We start from the raw sequence: 15,070 nt of genomic DNA, 5'->3' as shown, positions 1-15,070 counted from the left end.
CTTCGAGAAAGATCCTCAGACTGGCAGAATGACACGGAAACAAACACCAGTGAAAGGAGGCAGAAATGAGCTACCAGACTCTCTACAGGTTGCTGAGGGTGTTCGAGTCATGCTGACCAGAAACATCGATGTGCAAAGTGGTTTTGTCAATGGAAGTTTTGGCACTCTGGTGCGGTGCATCTCAGAAAATGATCATGTCACTAAGCTGGGTCTCCGAATGGACAGCCATGTGTCTTCAGAGCAAAATGATGATGTGGTTTATATTCAGAGAGAGGAAGACAACCTGAAGCAGAAAGGTGTGGTGCGCAGACAGTTCCCCATCAAGCTGGCTTTTGCATGTACCATCCACAAGGTCCAGGGAATGAGTATGCAGTCTGCTGTGGTGTCACTGAAGAACATCTTTGAACCTGGGATGGCTTATGTTGCTGTGAGCAGAGTCACTTCCCTCGGTGGACTCTACATTGTAGACATGGATGAGAGTAAGTTCTACGCCAGTCAACGGATCACTGCAGCACTGGAGAGCATGAGACAGGCCAGTCCAGCTGAGATGATGCCCCTTCTACAGATGAGAGAAACCCTGAGCAGACCTGATACTCTGACCATCATCCACCATAACACTGAGGGATTACCGGCTCACATCAGTGACATCAAGAGCCACCATGAAATGTGTTTGGCTGACATCTTGTGTCTCACTGAAACCCATTTGCAGGGCTCCTTTGTTGCAGACAGTCTTCAGTTACCAGGCTACAACCTGTTCAGACGTAACAGACACCTGTCCTACAGCAACTTCCCTCAGATTGCCAGCAGAGGTGGTGGAGGAGTAGCCATCTATGTGAGAAACCACATCCAAGCTCGAGAGAAGCAGTATCTGCTGAATGTCACTGATCTTGAGTTTGTGGCCTTGAAGCTTGATGCTCCAGTGAGTGCTATCATCGCAGCAGTGTACAGACCTCCTAACTATGACGTGACTTCTTTCCTGGCTAATCTCAGCAGCTTTCTGGACTCTCTGGAGATACTCGACTGTCAGCCCATCATTGTCTGTGGAGACTTTAATGAAAACCTTTCATCTACAGCCAAGAAGCCCATTCTAGAGCTGTTTCAGACCAGAGGTTATGCTCAACTCATCACTGCTTCCACCACAGAGAAGAACACACTGCTGGACCTGATTTTCATTTCACAGCCCGGCCACTGTGTCCAGTCTGGTGTCCTGAGAACATATCACAGCTACCATAACCCTGTTTACTGCGTCCTGAATTTCAGCAAAGTGTGAAGCAGAGAAAGACTTCGGATGTCTTCATTCCATTCAGTGACCTGATCAGTGTTGTAATCATGTGTCTTTGTCCATTAAGACTGTAGGTGGCTGATGAGGTAAGGCCTTTGTTAATTAACAGAACTGAATCATGCCTAACCTTTTTATTTTATTGTTTCAATGATGTGTTTGACAGCATATGAATGAGGTATGTGAAAAACATATTTTGAAGTAATCATGCTTTTCCTGAAATGATTGTTGAATTGAATTCCTTCACTGTGAATAACATTTTTCTGATGTTTCAGTTCTGTGTTTGACCGTTCATGCATTAGGGAAGGTGTGTGAAAATCTTCAAAGGTAACAATGTTTTTCTTGAGGTGAGTATTGCATTGAGATCCCCACTTTCTAATTGACAATATTTAAATCTAGTGTTTAATTTCTAAAACTCTGTTGGCCTGTGCATTCATCATCTGGGTGGGTCTGGGTCAGGGTTGGTGAATGCACAGGCCACAACACTCTTCTGGGTTAGAGCTTCATTCAGTCACATGCTCTGTGGTGTAACTAACACCTGCCCAGTAGTTTGAATCCTTCTTCAGTCCCCTTTGAGGACTGGAGCTGGACTACCTCCAGACTGTCCACTGTGGGGTCCTCTGAGTCACCTGTCTGAGCCGTCTCCAAGAGTGCCTGTCAGATTCACCTGTCAGGTCCTGCAGAGCATCACTGTCTTTAGTCCCAGCATGTCCATCAGCCATAAAGCAGTCATCATTGCTGGACATGAGAGAGACGTGGACGTCCCTGGTACCATCAGACATTCTCCAGTGTGTGAGACGAGATGGCGCACTGCCGGCCTTCATTCTCCCTTGAGAGCAGAAGACGTCCTGCTGCTCTGAGGACACTGCTGGATGTCCAGACCAGACATCCTCCAGTCAGTCCCCATGTGTCCTCTCAGAGCAGCTGCAGGTACTTCACCAATATTGAAACATGCAGTGAGATCGTTTCCACATGAATCCTCACTCATCTGTCCTCTGTATGTCCTGCCTTGTTGTCTGCAGACACTCTGACTGAACCAAGAGGAACAAACTTCAGCTCCAGTCCTGACGTGGGCCAGCACTGCAGCGTCTTGAGGTATTTCATGGACTTGTTGAAGATGGAACCTCTGAATGTGTCTTGTTCTCCCACTAACATCCACCTTCTGTCAGCAGGATGGTGTTTCCCTCTGCCCTCCACCTTCACCTCAGAGGAGCCTCCATGCTGACGGCCTCACTGTGGAGCTGCTGCTGCTGCTGCTGCTGCAAGTCTCTCCTCATCAAAGTGACGGGACTCTGCAGCGCTGATGAAGAGGAGGACTGATTCCTGTTTCCTCCATCATGAACAACTCAACCACACAGCAGGGTTCCGTCTGGGTCTCCTGTTCTCTCTGCCTCTCCCACAACATGGACAAGAGCTGTGAGAGCAGCAGCCGTCCAGCCAAGGACGGAACAAGCTTCATCTGGAGGAAACAACTGGTCTGAGCTGCTGGACATTTAGAACTCAGTCTGACTCTTGAAGGACTCAGAAGAGGACAGCTGTCCTGACTGATCTGGGAGGCACGACGAGCCACTACTGCATTTTCTTCTTTGTCCCTGAAGCCCAACCGGAATAGCAGAAAGCCGCCACCTCTGAGCCTGGTTCTGCAAAGGTTTCTTCCTGTTAACAGGGAGTTTTTCCTTTCCACTGTCGCTGATGCTTGCTCATGTGGATCTGTTGGGTTTCAGTTCTGTTTGCTGTCTCTTCAAACAAGACAAATGGACACAATTTTGTTGTTTTATTCGTTGCAATGTCAGACTGTGCGCTGGTTAACACATTTATTCTATTTTCTGTTGTGAATGTTTAAGTTTGAATCTTGTTGAACAGTTAATAAAATGTGTATTTTACATCAACATTGCTCTCTTATTTTTAGGTGTATCCACAAATATTCTGCCTTTAACGCTGTTTTAGCATGACATTATATGAAATTACTTTTATATCAATTTAACTTTGATTAAAATTTAACATTCAAACTTTTAAGACACAGAACTTTATACCTCTTTAATCTCGTTAAAATAGTACAGCCTCAATCTTTGACACTTCTGTAAACTTTTGCACATTGTTTTTCAACTTTTTAACTTTTTCAGGGTTTTTTTTAAAAAAGTTTTTCAACCTTTTTCAGTGTTTTTCATGTCTTTACAAATTTTTTTTAGCTTTTTTTTTAACTTTTTCAACCTCGTTCAGATTTTTTTTCAACTTTTTCAAGTTTTTTTCAACTTTTTCAGCCTTCTTTCAGGTTTTTCTGCTTTTGTCAACTTTATCCACTTTCAAGTTTTTTTAAACTATTTTGAACATTTGAAGCCTTTTTCAAGTTTTTTTTCAGCTTTTTTCAACTTTTTCATCCTCTTTCAAATTTTTGCAGCTTTTTTCAACTTTTTCCAGTTTGGCAGCGTTTTCAAACTTTCTCAACCTTTTTCTACTATTTTCCACTTTTTGAAGTGTTTTCAAACTTTTCCAACCTTTTCCCACTTTTTGCAGTGTTTTCATATTTTTTTCAAACTTTTTCTACTTTATTTCAGTGTTTTTCAACTTTGCTTATTGAGCTTTTTCTGCATTACAGTTTAACATTTTCAGCTCAGCATTCACACTTGCAGTTTCTTCAGGAACTGCAAATTTTTTCTAGTTGTGTGAATGCTGAAGGCATTCACACCTTTGTTTTCCTGTTTCTTTAATATTATTATTCTGTATTCTTCCGCCGTTTTTTGACGCTTAACTACTCCTCCAAATTTTGTCCAATTTGAACCATTCATATATCAAATTGTGCAGCTTTTTAAGGACATTCCTGCTATGTTCTAACTTTTTAATATCTTTTAAACTTTTTGAAATATTTCAACTTTTGTGCAACTTTTTGCCCCATGTTAACGGATGGAGATTTTTTCAAACTTTGGAACCTTATAACTTCTTCAAATCTTAACCGATTTTAACCATTCAACTTTTAAAATATTCAACTTTTTAAACCCTTTCTTAAACCTTTTTAAACTTTTTAAACCTTTTTAAACTTTTTGAAATATTTCAACTTTTTAAAATTATTTTTAACATTGAAGTGGATGGGAAAACCCTTCAACTGACCTTTCAACTCCTTCAACTTTGAACCCTTACTACTTTGTCATACTTTCACGTAGACAAGTCATTTTACTTTTAAAACATAGGCATTTTTGTCCTTTATTCAGGTATGTAGTATCATCTCAAGATCTTTTACCAAATTCAAACTGTAGGCCTTAAAGTACAGAGAGAATTTCAGCCGTTTTTGGAGTTTACAATGGGTGTGTATTGGAAAAGCTAGAGTGGGAGATTTGAATTTAGAGTGGGGGAGGCTCTGAATTTTAACCAAAAAAAAATTTATTTTCTCGTCCGTACGGCCACATTTCTGGCTCAATCTGCACAATAACCCCTTAAAACGTAGGAATTTCTCTTGTGACCCGTACAATTGAGTCACTTTGTCTCTATCTCAAACGGTTCTCTCTCCAGAGGCATTTGTTTGAGGAGAGTGCAGAATTTTCTCCCATCCGCTCCAATGCATTTCGAGACGCCTGAATCCGAAACTTCACTCGTGTTCGCACAATCGCCGTGGCTGAATGGAAGATCCTACAGACATGATTCCTGCACCATTAAATTCATGAAAGGCTTCTGAATCTGACTGTGTGAAAATCTTTTTCAGTTTCTCCTTTCGGTCCCCGAGAAATGCCATTTCTTCAACCATGCGCACTCCATTAAAAAGTGCTGATTCACTGTCATGGCTGCTGTGCAGCTGGTCTCCTTTGCAGCAGACACACCTGTTGTGCTGCTGCTGCTTGATTAGTCTGGATTTTTCCATTCAGACTGGAGCTCTATTGATCCTCTGTTACTCTGACACTGACTCTGTTGTTTCTTCAACATTCTTAAAGTTTTTCAACTTTTTGCAACGTTTTCAAACTTTTTCAACCTTTTTCAACTTGTTGCAGTGTTTTGAACCTTTTTCAAACTTTTTCAACTTTTTGCAGTGTTTTGAACCTTTTTCAAACTTTTTCAACTTTTTGCAGTGTTTTTAACCTTTTTCAAACTTTTTCAACTTTTTGCAGTGTTTTCAACCTTTTTCAACTGTTTTCGACTCTTTTCAACTTTTTACAGTGTTTTCAACATTTTTCAACCTTCAACTTTTTGCAGTGTTTTCAACCTTTTTCAAAATTTTTCAACATTATTCACCTTTTTTCAACCTTTTTCAACTTTTTGCAGTATTTTCAACCTTTTTCAACTTTTTTCGACCCTTTTCAACTTTTTACAGTGTTTTCAACATTTTTCAACCTTTTTCAACTTTTTGCAGTGTTTTGAACCTTTTTCAAACTTTTTCAACTTTTTTCAACCCTTTTCAACTTTTTGCAGTGTTTTCAACCTTTTTCAACATTTTCAAGTTTTTTTTCAGTGTTTTCAACCTTTTTTAAACTTTTTCAACTTTCTGCAGTGTTTTCGACCTTTTTCAATATTTTTCAACTTTTTGCAGTGTTTTCAAACTTTTTCAACCTTTTTCAACTTTTTCAACCCTTTTCAACTTTTTACAGTGTTTTGAACGTTTTTCAACATTTTTCAACTTTTTGCAGTGTTTTCAACCTTTTTCAAGTTTTTGCAGTGTTTTTCAACCTTTTTCAACTTTATTTCAGGTTTTTTCACCTTTTCTTATTCAGTTTTTCTGCATTACAGTTTAACATTTTCAGCTCAGCATTCACACTTGCAGTTTCTTCAGGAACTGCAAATTTTTTCTAGTTATTCTTCTGTATTCTTCCGCTGATTTTTGACGCTTAACTCCTCCTACAAATTTTGTCCGATTTGAACCATTCATATATCAAATTGTGCGGCTTTTTAAGGACATTCCTGCTATGTTCTAACTTTTAAATATCTTTTAAACTTTTTGAAATATTTCAACTTTTGTGCAACTTTTTGCCCCATGTTAACGGATGGAGATTTTTTCAAACTTTGGAACCTTATAACTTCTTCAAATCTTAACCGATTTTAACCATTCAACTTTTAAAATATTCAACTTTTTAAACTCTTTCTTCAACCTTTTTAAACTTTTTCAACTTTGTTCAACTTTTTGAAATATTTCAACTTTTTAAAATTATTTTTAACATTGAAGTGGATGGGAAAACCCTTCAACTGACCCTTCAACTCCTTCAAATTTCAACCATTATAACTTTGTCATACTTTCACATTGACATGTCATTTTACTTTTAAAACGTAGGCATTTTTATCCTCTATTCAGGTATGTAATATCATTTCAAGATCTTCTACCAAATTTAAACTGTGAGCCTTCGAGTACGGAGAGCATTTCAGCCGTTTTTGGAGTTTACAATGGGTGTGTATTGGAAAAGCTAGAGTGGGAGAATCAAATTTAGAGTGCGGGAGGCTCTGAATTTTAACCAAAAAATAAATTATTTTCTCGTCCGTACGGCCACATTTCTGGCTCAATCTGCACAATAACCCCTCAAAACGTAGGAATTTTTCTTGTGACCCGTACAATTGAGTCACTTTGTCTCTATCTCAAACGGTTCTCTCTCCAGACGCATTTGTTTGAGGAGAGTGCAGAATTTTCTCCGATCCGCTCCAATGCATTTTCGAGACGCCTGAATCCAAAACTTCACTCGTGTTCGCACAATCGCCGTGGCTGAATGGATGATCCTACAGACATGATTCCTGCACCATTAAATTCATGAAAGGCTTCTGAATCTGACTGTGTGAAAATCTTTGTCAAATTCACATCTTGGTCCCCGAGAAAAGCCATTTCTTCAACCATGCGCACTCCATTAAAAAGTGCTGATTCACTGTCATGGCTGCTGTGCAGCTGGTCTCCATAGCAACAGACACACCTGTTGTTCTGACTGCTGCTTGATTAGTCTGGATTTTTCCATTAAGACTGGAGCTCTATTGATCCTCTGTTACTCTGACACTGACTCCACTGCTGTTTACTGCTCACTCCTCCTTTGTCAACTTTTAAGTTTTTGAAATTTTTTTAGTTTCTTCAACTGTCTTTCATTTCTTTCAACTCTTGGCAGTGTTTTCAGCCTTCTTCAACCTTTTTCAACTTTTTTCAACTTTTTTCAACTTTTTGCAGTGTTTTCAAACTTTTTGAACTTTTTGCAGTGTTTTCAAACTTTTTCAACTTATTGCAGCATTTTCAACCTTTTTCAACCTTTTTCAACTTTTTGCAGTGTTTCCATACTTTTTTAACCTTTTTCAAATTTTTGCAGTGTTTTCAACCTTTTTCAACTTTTTGCAGCGTTTTCAACATTTTCAACCTTATTCAACTGTTTTCAACTTTTTACAGTGTTTTCAAACTTTTTCAACATTTTTACAGTGTTTTCAAACTTTTTCAGGTTTTTTCAACTTTTTGCAGTGTTTTCAACCTTTTTAAACTGTTTTCAACTTTTTGCAGCGTTTTTGAACTTTTTCAACGATTTTTAACTTTTTGCTGCGTTTTCAAACTTTTTCAACTTTTGTCGTGTTTTCAACCTTTTTCAACCTTTTTCAACTTTTTGCAGTGTTTTCAACCTTTGTTAAAACTTTTTCAACTTTTTGCAGTGTTTTCAACCTTTTTCAACTTTTTTCAACTTTTTGCAGCGTTTTCAACATTTTCAACCTTATTCAACAGTTTTCAACTTTTTACAGTGTTTTCAAACTTTTTCAACATTTTTACAGTGTTTTCAAACTTTTTCAGGTTTTTCCAACTTTTTGCAGTGTTTTCAACCTTTTTCAACATTTTTCAACTTTTTGCAGTGTTTTCAACCTTTTTCAACTGTTTTCACCTTTTTGCAGTGCTTTCAACCTTTATCAACTGTTTTCAACTTTTTGCAGCGTTTTCAACCTTTCTCAACTTTTTTCAACTTTTTACAGTGTTTTCCAACTTTTTCAAACTTTTTAAACTTTTTGTAGTGTTTTCAACCTTTTTCAACCTTTTTCAACTTTTTGCAGTGTTTTCAACCTTTTTTTTAAACTTTTTCTACTTTTTGCAGTGTTTTCAACCTTTTTCAACTTTTTTCAACCCTTTTCAACTTTTTGCAGTGTTTTCAAACTTTTTCAACTTTTTTTAAAATTTTTTCAACTTTTTGCAGTGTTTTCAACCTTTTTCAACTTTTTGCAGTGTTTTCAACCTTTTTCAAAAATTTTCAACCTTTTTCAACTTTTTTCAATCCTTTTCAACATTTTGCAGTGTTTTCAACAATTTTCACCCTTTTTCAACTTTTTGCAGAGTTTTCAACCTTTTCTTAAACTTTTTCAACTTTTTGCAGTGTTTTCAACCTTTTTCAACTTTTTGCAGTGTTTTCAACCTTTTTTCAACTTTTTGCAGTGTTTTCAACCTTTTTCAACCTATTTCAACTTTTTGCAGTGTTTTCAACCTTTTTCCAACTTTTTGCAGCGCTTTCATACTTCTTCAAACTGTTTCAACTTCATTTCAGGGTTTTTCAACTTTGCTTATTGAGCTTTTTCTGCATTACAGTTTAACATTTTCAGCTCAGCATTCACACTTGCAGTTTCTTCAGGAACTGCAAATTGTGTGAATGCTGAAGGCATTCACACTATTACATTCCGTATCTTTATTATTCCTCTGACTTCTTCCCCCATTTTTTGGCACGCTTCTCCTCCTACAAATTTTGTCCGATTTGAACCATTCATATATCAAATTGTTCAGCTTTTTAAGGACATTCCGGCTATGTTCTAGCTTTTTAATATCTCTTAAACTTTTTGAAATATTTCAACTTTTGTGCAACTTTTTGCCCCATGTTAACGGATGGAGATTTTTTCAAACTTTGAAACCTTATAACTTTTTCAAATCTTAACCGATTTTAACCATTCAACTTTTAAAATATTCAACTTTTTAAACCCTTTCTTCAACCTTTTTAAACTTTTTCAACTTTGTTCAACTTTTTGAAATATTTCAACTTTTTAAAATTATTTTTAACATTGAAGTGGATGGAAAACCTCTTCAACTGACCTTTCAACTCCTTCAACTTTGAACCCTTACTACTTTGTCATACTTTCACATAGACAAGTCATTTAACTTTTAAAATGTAGGCATTTTTGTCCTCTATTCAGGTATGTAACATCATTTCAACATCTTTTACCAAATTTAAACTGTGAGCCTTTAAGTATGGAGAGAATTTCAGCCGTTTTTGAAGTTTATAATGGGTGTGTATTGGAAAAGCTAGAGTGGGAGAATCAAATTTAGAGTGCGGGAGGCTCTGAATTTTAACCAAAAAAATAATACTTTTCTCGTCTGTACGGCCACATTTCTGGCTCAATCTGCACAATAACCCCTCAAAACGTAGGAATTTTTCTTGTGACCCGTACAATTGAGTCACTTTGTCTCTATCTCAAACGGTTCTCTCTCCAGAGGCATTTGTTTGAGGAGAGTGCAGAATTTTCTCCCATCCGCTCCAATGCATTTTCGAGATGCCTGAATCCAAAACTTCACTCGTGTTCACACAATCGCCGTGGCTGAATGGAAGATCCTACAGACATGATTCCTGCACCATTAAATTCATGAAAGGCTTCTGAATCTGACTGTGTGAAAATCTTTTTCAATTTTGCCTTTCGGTCCCTGAGAAATGCCATTTCTTCAACCATGCGCACTCCATTAAAAAGTGCTGATTCACTGTCATGGCTGCTGTGCAGCTGGTCTCCATTGCAACAGACACACCTGTTGTGCTGACTGCTGCTTGATTCGTCTGGATTTTTCCATTAAGACTGGAGCTCTATTGATCCTCTGTTACTCTGACACTGACTGCACTACTCCTTCTACCTTTTTCAACCTTTTTCAACTTTTTGCAGTGTTTTCAACCTTTTTAAAACTTTTTCAACTTTTTGCAGTGTTTTCAAACTTTTTCAAACTTTTTCAACTGTTTGCAGTGTTTTCAACTTTTTTCAACCCTTTTCAACTTTTTTCAACCCTTTTCAACTTTTTGCAGTGTTTTCAAACTTTTTCAAACTTTTTCAACTTTTTTCAACCCTTTTCAACTTTTTGCAGTGTTTTCAAACTTTTTCAACTTTTTTCAACCCTTTTCAACTTTTTGCAGTGTTTTCAACCTTTTTCAAAATTTTTCAACTTTTTGCAGTGTTTTCAAACTTTTTCAAACCTTTTCAACTTTTTTCAACTTTTTGCAGTCTTTCTAACTTTTTCAACCTTTTTGCAGTGTTTTCAAACTTTTTCAATCTTTTTCTACTTTTTGCAGTGTTTTCAACCTTTTTCAACATTTTCAAGTTTTTTTGCAGTGTTTTCAACCTTTTTTAAACTTTTTCAACTTTTTGCAGTGTTTTCAACCTTTTTCAACATTTTTCAACTTTTTGCAGTGTTTTCAACCTTTTTCAACTTTTTGCAGTGTCTTTCTACCTTTTTCAACCTTTTTCAACTTTATTTCAGGGTTTTTCACCTTTTCTCATTCAGTTTTTCTGCATTACAGTTTAACATTTTCAGCTCAGCATTCACACTTGCAGTTTCTTCAGGAACTGCAAATTTTTTCTAGTTTTTTCTAGTTGTGTGAATGCTGAAGGCATTCACACCTTTATTTTCCTGTTTCTCTTTAATATTATTCTGACTTCTTCCCCTGTTTTTTGACGCTTAACTCCTCCTACAGTTTTTGTCCGATTTGAACCATTCAAGTATCAAAATGTTCAGGTTTTTAAGGACATTCCTGCTATGTTCTAGCTTTTTAAAACCTTTTAAACTTTTTGAAATATTTCAACTTTTGTGCAACTTTTTGCCCCATGTTAACGGATGGAGATTTTGTCAAACTTTGGAACCTTATAACTTCTTCAAATCTTAACCGATTTTAACCATTCAACTTTTAAAATATTCAACTTTTTAAACCCTTTCTTAAACCTTTTTAAACTTTTTCAACTTTGTTCAAGTTTTTGAAATATTTCAACTTTTTAAAATTATTTTTAACATTGAAGTGGATGGGAAAACCCTTCAACTGACCTTTCAACTCCTTCAACTTTGAACCCTTACTACTTTGTCATACTTTCACATAGACAAGTCATTTTACTTTTAAAACGTAGGCATTTTTGTCCTTTATTCAGGTATGTAGTATCATCTCAAGATCTTTTACCAAATTCAAACTGTGGGCCTTAAAGTACAGAGAGAATTTCAGCCGTTTTTGGAGTTTACAATGGGTGTGTATTGGAAAAGCTAGAGTGGGAGATTCGAATTTAGAGTGGGGGAAGCTCTGAATTTTAACCAAAAAAAAATTTATTTTCTCGTCCGTACGACCACATTTCTGGCTCAATCTGCACAATAACCCCTTAAAACGTAGGAATTTTTCTTGTGACCCGTACAATTGAGTCACTTTGTCTCTATCTCAAACGGTTCTCTCTCCAGAGGCATTTGTTTGAGGAGAGTGCAGAATTTTCTCCCATCAGCTTCAATGCATTTTCGAGACGCCTGAATCCAAAACTTCACTCGTGTTCGCACAATTGGTATGGCTGAATGGATGATCCCACAGACATGATTCCTGCACCATTAAATTCATGAAAGGCTTCTGAATCTGACTGTGTGAAAATCTTTTTCAATTTCACCTTTCGGTCCCTGAGAAATGCCATTTCTTCAACCATGCGCACTCCATTAAAAAGTGCTGATTCACTCTCATGGCTGCTGTGCAGCTGGTCTCCATTGCAGCAGACACACCTGTTGTGCTGACTGCTGCTTGATTAGTCTGGATTTTTCCATTAAGACTGGAGCTCTATTGATCCTCTGTTACTCTGACACTGACTCCACTGCTTCTTCAAGGTATTTCAACGTTTTTAAATTTTTTGCAGTGTTTTTAACCTTTTTCAACTTTTTTCAACCCTTTTCAACTTTTTGCAGTGTTTTTAACCTTTTTCAAACTTTTTCAACTTTTTGCAGTGTTTTCAACCTTTTTCAACTTTTTTCGACCCTTTTCATCTTTTTACAGTGTTTTCAACATTTTTCAACCTTTTTCAGCTTTTTGCAGTGTTTTCAACCTTTTTCAAAAATTTTCAACATTTTTCACCTTTTTTTCACCTTTTTCAACTTTTTGCAGTGTTTTGAACCTTTTTCAAACTTTTTCAACTTTTTGCAGTGTTTTCAACCTTTTTCAACTTTTTTCGACCCTTTTCAACTTTTTACAGTGTTTTCAACATTTTTCAAGCTTTTTCAACTTTTTGCAGTGTTTTCAACCTTTTTCAAAATTTTTCAACATTTTTCACCTTTTTTCAACCTTTTTCAACTTTTTGCAGTGTTTTCAAACTTTTTCAATATTTTTCAACTTTTTGCAGTGTTTTCAACCTTTTTCAAAATTTTTCAACATTTTTCAACTTTTTTCACCCCTTTTCAACTTTTTGCAGTGTTTTCAACCTTTTTCAACATTTTCAAGTTTTTTTTCAGTGTTTTCAACCTTTTTTAAACTTTTTCAACTTTCTGCAGTGTTTTCGACCTTTTTCAACATTTTTCAACTTTTTGCAGTGTTTTCAACCTTTTTCAAACTTTTTCAACTTTTTGCAGTGTTTTCAAACTTTTTCAACCTTTTTCAACTTTTTTCAACTCTTTTCAACTTTTTGCAGTGTTTTGAACCTTTTTCAACATTTTTCAACTTTTTGCAGTGTTTTCATCCTTTTTTAAGGTTCTGCAGTGTTTTTCAACCTTTTTCAACCATTTTCAACTTTATTTCAGGGTTTTTCACCTTTTCTTATTCAGTTTTTCTGCATTACAGTTTAACATTTTCAGCTCAGCATTCACACTTGCAGTTTCTTCAGGAACTGCAAATTTTTTCTAGTTTCTAGTATTATTCTGACTTCTTCCCCTGTTTTTTGACGCTTAACTCCTCCTACAGTTTTTGTCCGATTTAAACCATTCAAGTATCAAAATGTTCAGCTTTTTAAGGACATTCCTGCTATGTTCTAGCTTTTTAAAACCTTTTAAACTTTTTGAAATATTTCAACTTTTGTGCAACTTTTTGCCCCATGTTAACGGATGGAGATGTTTTCAAACTTTGGAACCTTATAACTTCTTCAAATCTTAACCGATTTTAACCATTCAACTTTTAAAATATTCAACTTTTTAAACCCTTTCTTAAACCTTTTTAAACTTTTTCAACTTTCTTCAACTTTTTGAAATATTTCAACTTTTTAAAATTATTTTTAACATTGAAGTGGATGGGAAAACCCTTCAACTGACCTTTCAACTCCTTCAACTTTGAACCCTTACTACTTTGTCATACTTTCACATAGACAAGTCATTTTACTTTTAAAACGTAGGCATTTTTATCCTTTATTCAGGTATGTAGTATCATCTTAAGATCTTTTACCAAATTCAAACTGTGGGCCTTAAAGTACAGAGAGAATTTCAGCCGTTTTTGGAGTTTACAATGGGTGTGTATTGGAAAAGCTAGAGTGAGAGAGTGGCAGTTAGAGTGCGGGAGGCTCTGAATTTTAACCCCCAAAAAAATACTTTTCTCGTCCGTACGGCCACATTTCTGGCTCAATCTGCACAATAACCCCTCAAAACGTAGGAATTTCTATTGTGACCCGTACAATTGAGTCACTTTTTCTCTATCTCAAACGGTTCTCTCTCCAGGGGCATTTGTTTGAGGAGAGTGCAGAATTTTCTCCCATCCGCTCCAATGCATTTTCGAGACGCCTGAATCCAAAACTTCACTCGTGTTCGCACAATCGCCGTGGCTGAATGGATCATCCCACAGACATGATTCCTGCACCATTAAATTCATGAAAGGCTTCTGAATCTGACTGTGTGAAAATCTTTTTCAATTTCACATCTCGGTCCCCGAGAAATGCCATTTCTTCAACCATGCGCACTCCATTAAAAAGTGCTGATTCACTGTCATGGCTGCTGTGCAGCTGGTCTCCATAGCAACAGACACACCTGTTGTGCTGCTGCTGCTTGATTAGTCTGGATTTTTCCATTAAGACTGGAGCTCTATTGATCCTCTGTTACTCTGACACTGACTCCACTGCTTCTTCAAGGTATTTCAACGTTTTTAAATTTTTTGCAGTGCTTTAACCTTTTTCAAACTTTTTCAACTTTTTGCAGTGTTTTCAACCTTGTTCAACTTTTTTCAACCCTTTTCAACTTTTTGCAGTGTTTTCAAACTTTTTCAACCTTTTCAACGTTTTTTTAATCTTTTTCAACTTTTTGCAGTGTTTTCAAATTTTTTCAACCCTTTTCAACTTTTTGCAGTGTTTTCAAAATTTTTCAACCTTTTTCAACTTTTTTAAAACTTTTTCAACTTTTTGCAGTGTTCTTAACTTTTTTAAACTTTTTCAACTTTTTGCAGAGTTTTCAACCTTTTTCAACATTTTTCAACTTTTGCAGTGTTTTCAAACTTTAGCAACTTTTTTCAAACTTTTTCAACTTTTTTAAAACTTTTTCAACTTTTTTAAAACTTTTTCAACTTTTGCAGTGTTTTCAGCCTTTTTCAACATTTTTCAAATTTTTGGAGCGTTTTCAACCTTTTTCAACATTTTTCAACTTTTTGCAGTGTTTTCAAACTTTAGCAACTTTTTTCAAACTTTTTCAACTTTTTTAAAACTTTTTCAACTTTTTTAGAACTTTTTCAACTTTTTGCAGTGTTTTCAACCTTTTTCAACCTTTTTCAACTTTTTGCAGTGTTTTCAACCTTTTTCAACATTTTCAAGTTTTTTCGCAGTGTTTTCAACTTTTTTAAACTTTTTCAACTTTTTGCAGTGTTTTCAACCTTTTTCAACATTTTTCAACTTTTTGCAGTGTTTTCAACCTTTTTCAACTTTTTTCACCCC

General features: G+C 36.0%; 1 long non-coding RNA gene across 1 annotated transcript; it reads left to right on the top strand.

Annotated features, from left to right (window-relative positions):
- The first annotated feature begins 1,077 nt into the window (after window positions 1–1,077).
- Window positions 1,078–3,121, top strand: LOC115385600 (uncharacterized). Its single transcript, XR_003931154.1, has 3 exons — window positions 1,078–2,209; window positions 2,302–2,374; window positions 2,452–3,121. It is a non-coding gene; the product is annotated as an uncharacterized LOC115385600 (long non-coding RNA).
- Window positions 3,122–15,070: the final 11,949 nt, after the last annotated feature.

The sequence above is a fragment of the Salarias fasciatus genome, unplaced genomic scaffold (genome assembly GCF_902148845.1).
Source record: "Salarias fasciatus unplaced genomic scaffold, fSalaFa1.1, whole genome shotgun sequence".
Taxonomy (NCBI): domain Eukaryota; kingdom Metazoa; phylum Chordata; class Actinopteri; order Blenniiformes; family Blenniidae; genus Salarias; species Salarias fasciatus.
This window is presented reverse-complemented; position numbering and strand designations above follow the sequence as displayed.